We start from the raw sequence: 14,250 nt of genomic DNA, 5'->3' as shown, positions 1-14,250 counted from the left end.
CATCCACAACACAATTTTCAAACAAACCGACCCCGCTCTCAACGACATGATTCACCTTCACAAAGCACAACACCCTACTAGATCTGCATGCAAATTGAACCTTGACATACCTTCCCCCAGTATTGTCAAACTGACCACCACGAGGAACAGAGCCTTCTCTATCGCAGGACCCAAATTATGGAACACCCTACCTCATTACCTAAGCTCTCTCAGTGACATTAAATCTTTTAAAAAGGAACTCAAAACCTGGTATTTTAACCTAACCTTCTGTGACGGAGTCGGTTAAGCCGTCACTTCTCTCCACCACTTAGCACATCTTACCGACTCCCCCCGAATGTCCTCCCCCTTTCCTCCTCCCCCTGCCCTTACCAGATCCCCTCCTCCCCGTTCCTACCCCACACCATCCCTGATACTTTCTGCCCCCGATCTACCCCGCTCCTCTTTGAGCTATGCCCGCTGTCCCCCGCCTTTATATGATGTAAAGTACCCTTTTTCAGTTTGTAATTCGCCGCTACCCCTTTTAACCTATAAGTTTGTAATCGTTTGAAATCGTTGCTCCCCCTTTTAATCCGTCCATTACCCCGTTCTCTGATTATTAATTCGATCCAGTGTTACCAAACTGTATTAAGTTGTTATCTTGCTCACTGTTTATTAACTCGTTCCAGTGTTACCAAACTGTATTAAGTTGTTATCTTGTAAACCGGAGTGAAGGCATCCCGCTATACAAAGGAAAACGTAAGGTCAGCCCGGGACTTTTGCATCTCTCCTGCTTCCTACGGGCTTTGCGGACATCAGATGGGGTACACAGAAGGTGGAAGGGGGTATCAGAGCAGTCAGCTTTGGATCTTGGGGAGCATGCAGCCCCTGCTCAGATCTTGGGAGAAGGCAGCTAGTGGGGGGCACTGGAGCATGTAGCCCCTGCTCATATTCTGGGGGAGAAGGCATCTGAGGGGGGCATTGGGTTATGCAGCCCCTGCTTGGATCTTGGAAGGAGAATTCATCAGGCTGTAGCAACCCTTTAATTGCCAGTGGGAGGTAGGAATCAGTCCATGCATGGCCCTTTCTGCTGACTGGGAGGAAACTGGCCCAGGGCAGGCCAGGCTGTCCACAGATAATGTTACGCCCGTCGGTCGCAGATGGCTGTGACTGCTGTTGCTCATCTCTTTCTTCACAGATTTGACTCCATTGGGAAGACTTGAGGCCTCCACCTGCTATCGCCAGCCTGCCTACCGCTCCCAGGCCTCCCTGGATGGCATGGACGCCATTGACCGCCATCTTGTCTTCAGAATCCCTTAGGTGCATGTGCACACGCACGGGCCAGTCTTAAACATGTCATGGCGGGAATCTCGGGGGCGTCCCCTCCAGATGATGTCATTCCTCCAGGACATTTAAGCCGGCTGGCCCTGCCTACCTACGACTTGGCAACGTTTCCTCATTGCTGATTCCGCCTCTCTCACAAAGGACCCTTTGTTCCAGCTCCTGCTTCCTGGCGTTAGATGTCCTGGGTACCCGCTCTTCGGGGGCCCTCTCCTCATCTCTGGCTATCCGCTCCTCAGAGGGCCTGACCTTCAGGACTTCTGCCTGCCCTGTTCCCTGGGGTTTCTTACTGTACCCCTTTTTCACTTTACCCCACCCGCCCCTCTCCCCCTGCTCCCTCCCTACTTTCTCCCCCCCCCCTCTAGCTTTTAACTATACATATGTGCACTTGCCTCCCCATACTGTAAATAAGCCCACACATGCCAATTTCTCAAGTGTACATGCCTCGTTTAATTTGTATATAAGTTCCTTTGCATACTTAACCCTAACTTGAATGCAAAAAGTTGTAATTCTGCTGTTGACTCTCTCTTCCTTTGTATTTTGTATATTACCCAGTTAGCCCCTCCCTTGTTCATTGTAATTTCCTTTCTCAGTTGACTGTAAACCGACATGATGTGTCCTACGAATGCCGGTATAAAAAAGTGTTAAAATAAATAAATAAAATAAATAAACCATCGCTACTCCTGCCATGAGTACTCCGCTCTGCGGACCACTACCTTCTCTACTGAGGACCTCACCAGTGTACCCCACTCTGGGGACCACTACCATCTGTACTGAAGACTCTCTTCGATGTACCCTGCTTCGCAGACCATTACCATCTCTACTGAAGACCTCATCGGTGTACCCTCTTCTGCGGACCATTACCATCTCTACTGAGGACCCTCTTCGGTGTACCCAGCTCTGTGGACCATTACCAACTATACTGAGGTATCCTCCTTGGGTTTTCCCATTCCACAGACCCGTGATACCTCTGTGTCTGTGTGACTTGCACTTCCCGCTCCGCGGGTAGTGCTGCTCTACCTCTTTAATAAAGACTCTACACTGAACTGTGTCTGACGTCAGCTGAGACCTCGCCTCCCGACAGTGAGGCTCACGGGGCTCCTCCCTGTGGGTGGTACCATCGCTCACCTCGGCCCAGGGCCCACACACCTACTAATTCTAACAGATACATTAGCTTGTCAATGATCTTGGCAAAAGCTAACTATACCCTTTGAGAGGTAATTGATTTCTGGATTAACACAAATTGCATGGCTTAAAGCAATTTATATGAATCCATTCTAATATTAAACTGCTTTGCATAATTTGCATGTGACAGCTCATTTTAACTTTTGTTCAGTGGGGTTTTCTTTGTAGTTATGGTGGCATCAGCTCGTATATTTCCATTAATGTGAATTCAAATTGTTCTCATTAACACAAACAAGTCCAACTTTATATCGAATGCAAAAGTGCTATAATTCCCAGAAACAGTATTCAACGTGCCTTTTTTAGTTGCTTTTAAACAGCAAAATCTGATGCTGTCTGAATTTCTTTTGAACAGCTTCCAACAGCATTAAAAAAGAGCATTATATAAGTGTTTAATGCTTTTGGAAGCAATTGAAAAGAACTTCATATAGGATCAGAATTGTGTCTATTTAAAAGTAACTAAAAATAGAGCTTAATGTTTAATGCTATTTCTGTGAATTAAAATTGTTCTAACATATGTTGGATGCCAAAACAGACCTTTAAGGTGCATTTACATTGTTAATATACTTTAGTAAATACATCTCTTAAACTGTTCACTGCTGTCAAGCGTCCCCTTTCTCCATGAATTTATCACAATACTCCAGCTGCTTTTTGTGCAAAGAGCCACAGCCCCAGGATATCAGCTGCTCCCATACAGGCTCAGAAAGTGAGTGTTTGAGGTGTTGACTCTTACATTTGCTGGGCTTCCTTCAATAATCCAATAACTATCAAAAAAAGAATAGTAGGAGGGTAAATTACAAGCTTTCTAAAATTTAAACATTGTTCGAGGGTACTCTTCATCTATGAGAGGACTACAGAGAGAAATGGTATCAGTCAAAATGCACAATATTCAGTCTCCTGCCTTTTCCCCTCAATGGACATTAGATAGACTATTTTGGCTAATACTATTTCTCTCTGTGGTCCTCCCATAGATGAAGAGTACCTTTGAACATTTTGTTTAAATTTTAGAAAGATTGTAATGTACACTCCTACTACTTTTTGGATAGTTATCAGGTTTAAGTGGGGAGTATTGTGGCTTGTTTTTTCGCAGTTAGTACTTTCTTAAATAATGCCACCCTTTAGGTGATGAGCCAAAATCTCTAATGAAATCAACACAGAAATTCATTATGGCTAAATAACTTTAGTTACTTTATTCAATATACTACCCACTGGTGTAGCAGATTAGTGCTTGCCAAGGCATGCTGCCCAGGATCATCAAAGGTCTGCCGAAACTCGGCCACAAATCAAGATAGTTCTTGCAGGAGTGAATCCAATCACTCCCATAAGGGCAAAGCCCAAGCCAACGCCTTCCCCTCCAGATGAGACAAGATAAAAGTGAGTTTCGTGAGTTCATCTTGAAAGATGGAAGGCTGCAGAGCGAACTACATGTAACATTGGTTGATGAATCCTCTGCAGAGCTTGGAGTCACCATTGAAGCAAGGCAGAGCTGGCAGAGCGAACAAGGCTCTAGGGGTGTAAGAAGACGGTGGTTGGTGAGAGGAAGCCGGTACTGGAGCTGAATTACCAGACAGGGCATCAAGCCGGGCATGCAGATGCTCATGGGAAGAGGCCAATGCCTCAAGAAATTGTTGCTGCTCTTGAACCTTTGAAGCCAGGCCAAGAATAGCCTGGAGGGCACGCGGCTCCGCTATGGCCTTTACAACCTGTTGTGCTGGAGGTAGACCCTTGGACCAAGGTGGGGTTGACGCTCCCCATAGGAGGGATCCTACAGGTCCCCACCGTTGGCAGGCGGAGTGGGCTGAATGACGGAGGCCGGCTGGCGCTTCACCAATACCAGCCCTCGTTCCCCGCGGATTGAGCCTTTGGGTACTGGGGCCGGCTGGGCTTAGGTGGGCCTCCGTATGTTGTCGTCGGTGGAAAGGTGGAGAGGTCAGCCCAGAGGCAGCAACAGGAAGATGGAAAAGTTTGTACTGGATGAGATGGAGTCCCAGAGACCCGGGCACCAATAGAACCAAAGTCAGATAGGGGGCGCCCGAGCAAGAACAGGCCATCTGTCTATGTCAGAAGAAGTATTGTAGAGCAAGCTGGAGTCAGGGCCAGTGGCAATCAAGGAGCAGTGGCAAGGCAAGGCTGCAGTCTGGGCGAGCAGAAGATCAAATAGTGTGGTCAGGCAATGCAGAGGTCCGGGCTTGGAGACAGTCAATGGCGTAGTCAGGTGATACAGAGGTCTGGGCTTGGAGAGAGTCAATGGCGTAGTCAGGAGATGCAGAAGTCTGGGCTTGGAGAGAGTCAATGGCATAGTCAGGCAATGCTGAGGTCGTGTCCGAGAAGGGAATCTGAAGTAGGGCTGGGAATCAGGAATGCAGGAATGAAGGAGAACAGGAACTGGAACTAGCAAGGATCAGGAACTAGGAACACAGGAGAATCACCAGGACGCAACGAGTACATGACCAGCATGGAGACCTGTTGCAAAGGTAATCACTGGAAGCCGAGCCCGGCCTTAAATACCAGTGCTTCGGCGACGTCATCATCCGGGGCCACGGCCAGGTTCCCGCTGCGGGTCCTTCTTAAGTGAGACTGATGCGCGCGCGCGGCGCTGGATGGCGGCGTCTCTCCACGGGCCACGTGGAGAGGCCCAATGCGGAGCACGGAGCTGAGGCACTGGGCACTGCCCGAGGACGGAGCCGGCGGCCCACCTCCACCAGAGATGAGGAACTAGGCACTGGATTCACCAGAGAGAGGTGAGGGGGCTGAGCCGCAGGGCTGCCGTGGCTGGCACATGCAACAATAGTTTGCTTGGTCTTATCCTCACCTACCCACCCTGCCTACCCATCCCTCTGCTCCTCTACTTGGATGGATACCTGGTTTGACCATTGCCTGGACCTCGGATACATTAGACCGCCTCCTTCATCCGGCCATTTCCTGGACCTCGGATACTATCAACTGCTGCTCTTCTATTAGGGATATTAACAATTTGGTCATTGTAGAAGTAATTACTAGTAGTTTTAAAACTTGAAAGGACACAGGGAGTTAAGGGGTTAACAGCAGAGAGAAAGGAGCATGAATGGGGAATACAGGAAAGTATTTCTCATACATAAATACAAACAGAGGAGAAAACTCCTTTAAATTAATTGAATTCCATATGGATTGAAGTGAAATCCGTATCTTGTCAAATTGAAAACAGGGAATGTATATCTCTCTTAATGACTAGCATTGAATTAAAAAGAAACTAATAAGGTTTGATTTCTTTAAGCATTGGGTAAATACTTGTGTGAAATAGATCAGCATTACTCTATGGTTCTGATCTGGAAATAGAGAGCGAGCAGCTGTATTGTCTATTTAAACTTTCATTTCTGCATCAGGCAGATGTGCAATGTAGTCTGTATGTCTGATAGCGAAGATCCCACTACAAGAAAGGGGAGATGAGATTAAAAGAAAATGCTTCTAGTCCTGGATCAACAGAATGGAATGCTTGTCACATGACTAAATGTGTTCATAAGTTTTTATTTTTTCATTCCTATTATATGGAATAAAATATTATAGATACTGTTTATTTAGTGAAAGAACCTGTATGACCGAATGAGTTGAAACATGCAGTTAGTTTTCTGAGTGCCTCGATCTTTGAACCAAGGAGATGTTTGTAGCTGTTTATACAGAGATCTGATATAAGAGATGAGATAAGCTTCCTTCTCATCTTATTGCTTTTTGCTTCAGAAATTATAGATAAAAATGTCCTCCTACCATATAATTTATTTTACTTAATTTGAATTTTTGATTATTTCATATCAGATATTTCTTATGTTCTTAATTCATATACATGCATCTGACTTAATGATGGGAGTGCAAAGGTTTTGCTTTAATGACAAACTTCAAGAATGCTGTCTTGAGAGAACTGTACCTGCTATGACTGGGTGGAGGGAAAACCATCACATTCTTTGCAACAGAAAGACCCTATCAACCTTTCATTTTATGGACTGAAGTGCTTAGAATTTATGAACACATTTCCTCTTTGTTTCTTTGTCACATGGGAGATGGTCTTAGATACAGTTTTTATTTGTTTTATTGTCTCTATTTGTAATTTAATAACTATCATGATGAAATGTCTTTATGATGCACTTAAGTTACATACAAACTTGCAGATCCTACTATTTTATTGCATACATACAAGCCTGAATTGATGCAGTTGTATTAGTTCTTAGTTGCTATTCTCTGTGTTCCTGGTACATTCTGTCTAAATGTCCATCCAACATTCAGATAGCATGTTTTCTTTGTAAGAAAGAACTAGCATAGATTTTTTAAACTGGGATTTGTTTTTCACCTCTAGTACCACCGGTGGGTGGGGCAGTATATGCCAGCCCTATGTGTAACTGTTCCAGATACCTATAAATAATGATTAGCAAGCAGCACTGCCAGTGGGAGATGCTGATAGGACCAGAGATAATACTTCATTGCAGGGAGGAGAGACACCCAAATAAATGCACCCGTGGAGCTTTCGTTATGCAGGCTACACTGAGCACAGTGAGCCTGACATTGAACTCACAATGAAAGGTGGTCTATATACTCTGACAAGTGGCTGGCCCCCAAAAGTCAGAATAGGCTAACCATGTACAGCTACCTGAATGGAGATCGCAACAGAGGACAGAAGATACTAAGCTGTGGACACTCCTAGCAGATTAGAAGTACACTTTGCTATTTTAAATTGGCCAATTTCTGGGTCAATTAAACTCCAGGTGTACTTTAGTTTAGATGGGGTTTAGGTAATAAATGATGAGGGTTATGTGACCAATTACACAGAAAGAGCAATAGACTAATAGATTGTGCTTTTCCTCTTCAGTGAAGGTACTTTGTATATTGTTGGCTGAATTTGTTAAATCTGCCTGTCCGTTTGCAATCAGAATGAATTCACAAACTTTGACTAAGTAGAGATGCAAAAGACCTTCTATGCTGCATATTCTTGTTTCATCTCTATTTCTTGAACTACCTCTATGGACGTCCTATACAAAAGACTGTTGCTTCTTTGATTACTTTAAATTTTTTGCTATTACATTTTATATGCTTAGAATTAGAATCATTCACAAATATCACATGATATGATAATTATGGTAACATGCATACACATAGTAAGTATGAAACAATTTTTTTTATAATTTTTTTATTGATTTCAAAATAATAACAAAGCATTTAACATCTTTGTGCAGAAACAAAGGAAACACGATTATTAACAGAAATAAAACATTTATTTATTTATTTAACAGTTTTATATACCGATATAGGAAATATATGTATACTATACAGTTCACAAGTCAAGCGGTGGGGGAGGAGTATCCAAAGGAGCCCAAGAAAGGAAACTTTAATCTTAGAAAGAGGAAAAAGGCAATAACATGTCAATCCTGCCTTTAATATGCCTAAGATATAGTACTCTCTAGGGGAGAGGAGACAGGTAGCAACCTTTTCCAAGAATCAAGAAACAATTTAAGTTGTTCAGGAACAAAAAATATAAATGTATCATTATTTAGCTTAATGATACATCTACATGGGTATCTTAATTGAAAGGATGCTCCCAAAGATTGGGCTTCCTGTCACAAGGACAAAAAAAAACGTTTCTCCTCTCTTGAGTGGCCTTTGCTAAATCAGGAAAAATTTGAACAAACTGACCCATGAAATTAACTCCCATATTTTGAAATTAATTACGCATTACTAAACCAATATCCTTTTCATAAATGAAACCAGAAGTGTTGCTCTTTTAAGGATTCCAGGTACTGCGTTAAGTGTTCAAAGTCCACTTGGTGTTGTGTCTGAACTTCTCTTGATCTTGTAAATGGTAGAAAATATACTTTGTTAAGTAAAGGAATATCCTCTGTGGAAATTTTTAATATCTCAGTCATGTATTTATGAAGTGTAACACAAGGCTGTTCTCCCATTATCCTTGGAAAGTTTAATAATCTTAAATTTAAACGCCTAAGATGATTCTCCATGAATTTAACTTTCCTACTGACTTGCCGCCATCTTGACGCCTCCCCCAAGTGTGAAACAATTTAATCCTTGGCGTATTATTGCTTTTTTAAATATTTCTTAATTACACCATCTCATTTTTTATATATCATAGAATGTCCTATACCATTAGCCCTAATGGCTAATTGTACACATAGTAATTTTCCTTGTCTAGGGGATATAAATTTAAGTTATTTTCCCTTTTGACTGAATTGTATGCTTGTCTGCACATTTCCCTTCTTAGTGCATATTTCTAAACTTTTGCTGGGAGAAATGCACTATGTGTTTTGTAGACCTGCATGATTGCAATAATCATTTATTTTTCTAGTACATTTTTAGGATTAAGTTATCCTTTTGCTAGAAGTAGCTTGGTACCTTGCTGCCTATATAGGCCACAGTGCAAGGTCACACATACAAAGCGGACACATGAAGAAAATCACTTATTTAGAGTGAGACAGGAGAGTGAGCATCTAATGCAAACAGCTCTCTCCTAGTGCTGAGTGTGAGAATGAGTTGACAGCTGTCTAACATTAGTAAAAAGCTGAACATTACGTTTTTATGAATACATTTTAGTTTTGGTGCACACACATTTTTTGAGACATGATATATAGGAGTTGAACAATAAGGTTGGTTCTTTAAAGGTTTGTGTCCATAAATTTAGAACTATTTTACACATGACAGTGGAATCACAGAAACATATAATTCAATTAAGAGAAATAACAGTTACTTTGATAGGCCCTAGATTTGCTGTTAATAATACCACGAGGTCTATGTCATACACTCTAAAATACTTATTGTATCTGTTGCGATCCCGGGGCGCCCCCGGGACCGACACTCACCCCGCGGCGGTAGCGTCGCTGGCTCCGGCCTCCCAGGCCTGCAGGGACCGCGGGCGCTGCGCCCCCGGCCTGTCCCGACCTCACTCGGGCCTGCAGGGCCCTCTGGCATCGCGTCCCGGCCTCTTCCGATCCGTCGGCGTTCCTCGGCGGCTGGCCCCGCCCCCTAGACGCACGCGCGCGTCTCTCAGCTGGCCTTAAAGGGCCAGCACAGGAAATTGGCAGGGGAAGCTCCCGGGTGACGTCAGACGCTGCAGGGTATAACAACCCTGCAGTACAGCCAAGCCATTGCCTTGCAACGAGGTTCCCAGGTTCGTCCTGCTCCCAGTTGCTGTGTTCCTGCTCGTCACTTTGATCTTCTGGTTTTCGACTTCGGATTGGCTTGTGGTTCTTCTTGGCTTCTGACCCTGGTTCGGCTTCGGTGTCTTCTGGCTCTCGACTCGGCTTGGCTTACGATACTTCTCTGGATCTCGACTTGGACTGGCTGACAACGACTTCTCTGGCTCTAGACGTGGACTGGCTGACAACGACTTCTCTGGCTCTAGACGCGGACCGGCTGACAGCGATTCTCCGACACCTGACCCGGGCTTGGTGAGCTACTTCTCCATCGATAGGGATCTCCTAAGTCCCAGCGGCCGGGTTCCTACGGGCTCCTCCCGGGGGGACACCGGCTTCCAGGGTGAACCGCCTAAGTCCCAGCGGCCGGACTCCTACGAGCTCCTCTCGGGGGAGTACCGGCTTCCAGGGCGAAGCACCTCTCCCACCGGGTCAGCTTCATCTCCTGGTCCTTGGTCGCATAGGGCCCTTCGTGTCTTTCTCCCGGTAGTCCGCGAGCCTGCTTTCGCCGCCTCCCGTTTGGAACCGGTGCCCCTACCTCTCTAAGGTATTCCATCTCCTGGTTCCGATCGGCCCAAGGGTCCACGAAGCTAACAGATTGCAAGGCCATGGACCCGGCGGACCTTGCTGGACTCAAAGCCATCCCGGGCATAGCCCAGAAGCTACAGCAGCAACAGAACTGCCTCGAAACCTTGATGTCAACAGTTCAACGCCTGGCGGATCGCGTGGAGGGGGCCTCCGCAGTAGCTCCTGTGGCATCTTCCTCTCAGGCTAGTATGGGTTCCATCACTCCTGTACAGATGCCCGCACCAGCCCGGTACTCAGGGGATCCTAAGACATGCAGAGGATTCCTCAATCAATGTTATATTCGTTTTGACCTGCTGCCCGCACAATTTCCCACGGATCGAGTCAAGACGACGTACATCATTTCCCTCCTGGATGGGAAACCATTGGTCTGGGCTTCTTCCCTTTGGGAACGCCAGGACTTCAGACTGAACAACCTAGTGCAGTTCGTCAAGTCGTTTCGAAGAGTCTTCGATGAACCATCCCGTGCCTCCACAGCCGCCTCCGAATTGCTCCAGCTGAGACAGGGGAATCGGCCTCTGGAAGAATACGCAATGGAATTCCAGACCCTCGCCTCTGAGCTGGCTTGGGGCGAAGACAGCTTGCATGGCATTTTCCTGGAGGGACTTTCACCACGGCTCCAGGACGAACTGGCAGCCCGGGACCTGCCTGACGATCTTCAAGATTTGATTGAGCTGGCTGGGCGAGTGGATCGACGCATCCAGCGCCGCTTCCGGGACCGAAGACCCACGTCGGGACAGACCAGTCGCAGGGTCACTCCGCCTCGTACCCGACCTTCCCAGCCTGCTGCCGCGACCACCTCGGCAGAAGAGCCTATGCAATTGGGGAGAGGGCCCCTATCTTCTGAAGAGCGGAGGCGCCGTCGCGCCCTAAGACTGTGTCTTTACTGTGGGAGCAACGGACATTTCTTAGCCCGCTGTACCGAGCGCCCGGAAAACGCCCGAACCTAGAGTCTAGCGGGGAGTTAACTCTAGGCAATGTTTCACCCAACTCCCCATGTACCGTACCGGTACGCCTTTGTCTGCCTGAGGGTGGGTTTGACACCTTAGCCCTGCTAGACTCTGGGTCCGGGGGGAATTTTATCCTCCAAGAACTGGTGCAACAGCTCCAGCTCAAGGTCCTGCCTCAGGAACCACCCGTGCGAGTCTCCTCTATCCAGGGGGTCCCCCTCCCGGGTGTCATCGCTACTCGCACTACCCCGCTGAAGCTTCAAGTCGGAGCCCTGCATAGGGAGGAGATGTCCTTCCTCATTCTTGAAAAATCTATTCACCCCGTGGTCCTGGGCCTGCCCTGGCTCAGGGAACATTCGCCTACGATCGATTGGGCCACGCTTCAGATTACGTCTTGGGGTTCAGCGTGTTTCCATCGCTGCCTCCCCGCTCGTCCTTTGCAGACACTACCTCTCCTCACGACCCCCTTGACGGTTCCGCCTCAGTATCACGACTTCCGCGACGTCTTTTCCAAAGAAAAAGCCGAATTACTCCCGGAACACCGACCCTTTGATTGCGCAATCACTCTGCTACCAGGGACTACGCCACCCCGTGGGAGGGTCTATCCACTATCCCTGCCAGAGACTCAGGCTATGTCGGCCTACATAAAGGAGAACCTAGAACGGGGTTTCATCAGACCATCCAACTCCCCCGCCGGGGCCGGGTTCTTTTTTGTAGGGAAGAAGGACGGGTCCCTTCGCCCCTGTATCGATTACCGGGGCCTGAACCTAATCACCCGTCGGGATCGTTATCCATTGCCTTTGATTCCGGAACTCTTAGACCGCCTTCAAGGGGCTCGCTTTTTCACCAAGCTTGACCTCCGAGGGGCGTATAACCTAGTGCGGATCCGCCCGGGGGACGAATGGAAGACCGCCTTTAACACCAGAGACGGTCACTACGAATATCTCGTCATGCCATTCGGTCTCTGCAACGCCCCAGCTGTGTTTCAAAACCTGATGAACGAGGTTCTTCGCGAGCTGCTGCACACCACGGTTATCGTGTATTTGGATGATGTCCTAATTTACTCCCAGGATCTTGCCTCTCATCGCCAACATGTTCGCCAAGTACTCCAGAAACTAAGAGAGAACCGGCTATACGCCAAATTGGAAAAATGCCAATTCGAACAAGACTCGCTGCCTTTCCTGGGATACATTGTTTCTTCAACGGGCTTCCAGATGGACCCGGATAAGGTCGCAGCCATTGAGAAATGGCCTCAGCCCCATGGGGTGAAAGCGCTCCAGCGCTTTTTAGGCTTCGCCAACTTCTATCGCCACTTCATTCCACACTACTCCAGCCTGGTGGCGCCTCTAACGGCCCTCACCCGTAAAGGAGCTGATGCCCACAAATGGACCCCCAACGCAACACAAGCCTTCCAGGAACTTAAAAAGGCCTTTCTACGGGAGACCTGCCTCCGACACCCTGATCCCTTGCGCCAATTCGTGGTAGAAGTGGACGCCTCCGACGTGGCGGTAGGGGCTGTGTTGGCTCAACTCGACAAGAATGGGAAAACCCGGCCCTGCTCCTATTTCTCTCGTAAGTTCTCTCCCGCCGAAAGAAACTATGGTATCGGCGACAAGGAGCTACTCGCAGTCAAGCTAGCCTTTGAGGAGTGGCGCCAGTGGCTGGAGGGGGCCCAACACCCCATCATAGTCTACACCGACCATAAAAATTTGGAATACCTGTGCCGTGCCCAAAGACTCAACCCTCGGCAGGCACGCTGGTCCCTCTTTTTCAGCCGCTTCAACTTTACTCTCCATTACCGACCGGCGGCCAAGAACGTAAGGGCAGACGCTCTCTCTCGTGCTACTGAGACGGAGGACACCCCAGAACCACTTCGCTACATTCTGGATCCAGCTAAGGTGTGTCTAGCCGCCTCTGACGTCAGACCCGCGGGCAAGACAGTAGTCCCGGCCCGCTCCAGGAGGAGGGTCTTAGCATGGGCACATGATTCCCTCACGGCCGGGCACCCAGGGATTGCCCGAACTTTGGAGCTCTTGACGGAGTTCTATTGGTGGCCACGGATGAAGGAGGATGTCCGGCTTTATGTGCAGTCGTGTCCTACTTGTGCCCAGCAAAAACCATTACCAGGTCGACCATGGGGACTCCTGCAGCCGCTTCCCATTCCTACGGAACCGTGGACGCACATTTCCACGGATTTCATTGTGGAGTTGCCGCCCTCTGAGGGGAAAACCGTCATTTGGGTCACCATTGACCGATTCTCAAAAATGGCCCACTTTGTGCCATTGGCCAAACTGCCTTCGGCTCCTGAACTGGCCACATTGTTTGTCCACCATATCTTTCGGCTACATGGCTTGCCCTTGCACCTTACCTCAGACCGAGGCCCCCAGTTCACAGCAAAGTACTGGAGGGCTCTTTGCAGGAAGTTCGGGGTACAGCTGGACCTAACTACAGCATTTCATCCGCAGAGTAACGGCCAGGTCGAACGGACAAATCGTACTCTCAAGGCCTTTCTCCGAGCCTTCGTGGGGGACCTCCAAGACAACTGGGTCTCGCTTCTTCCCTGGGCCGAGTTTTCTTATAACCGACACAAACACTCGGCCACCTTACAGTCCCCCTTCCAACTGGTTTACGGGAAAGTACCCAAACCTCCTTTGCCCTTACCTGCGGCGGTCTCTTCCCCGGCAGCACAGCTGACAGCGGAGCAGATCCATCAGCTCTGGCTCTCCACCCAGGAGAGACTTCACAAGACCACGGCCCGGTTCAAGAAGTATGCAGACCGGTCTCGACGCCCCGCACCTGTCTTCTTACCCGGGACAAAGGTCTGGCTGAGCACCAGACACATTCAGCTGCGGACTCCCTCCATGAGACTGGCGCCTCGCTACATCGGCCCCTTCCCGGTAGCTGAACGCATAGGAGCAGTGTCCTATCGGTTACGCCTCCCATCCACGCTGAAGATTCATGATGTTTTCCACGTCTCTCTTCTCAAACCAGTGGTCCACTCCCACTTGCGACCTCAGCCTCCGGAGCCCACTCCTGTTGCGACTGACCCTGGA

The sequence above is a fragment of the Rhinatrema bivittatum genome, chromosome 2, assembly GCF_901001135.1.
Source record: "Rhinatrema bivittatum chromosome 2, aRhiBiv1.1, whole genome shotgun sequence".
Classification (NCBI taxonomy): Eukaryota; Metazoa; Chordata; class Amphibia; order Gymnophiona; family Rhinatrematidae; genus Rhinatrema; species Rhinatrema bivittatum.
This window is presented reverse-complemented; position numbering follows the sequence as displayed.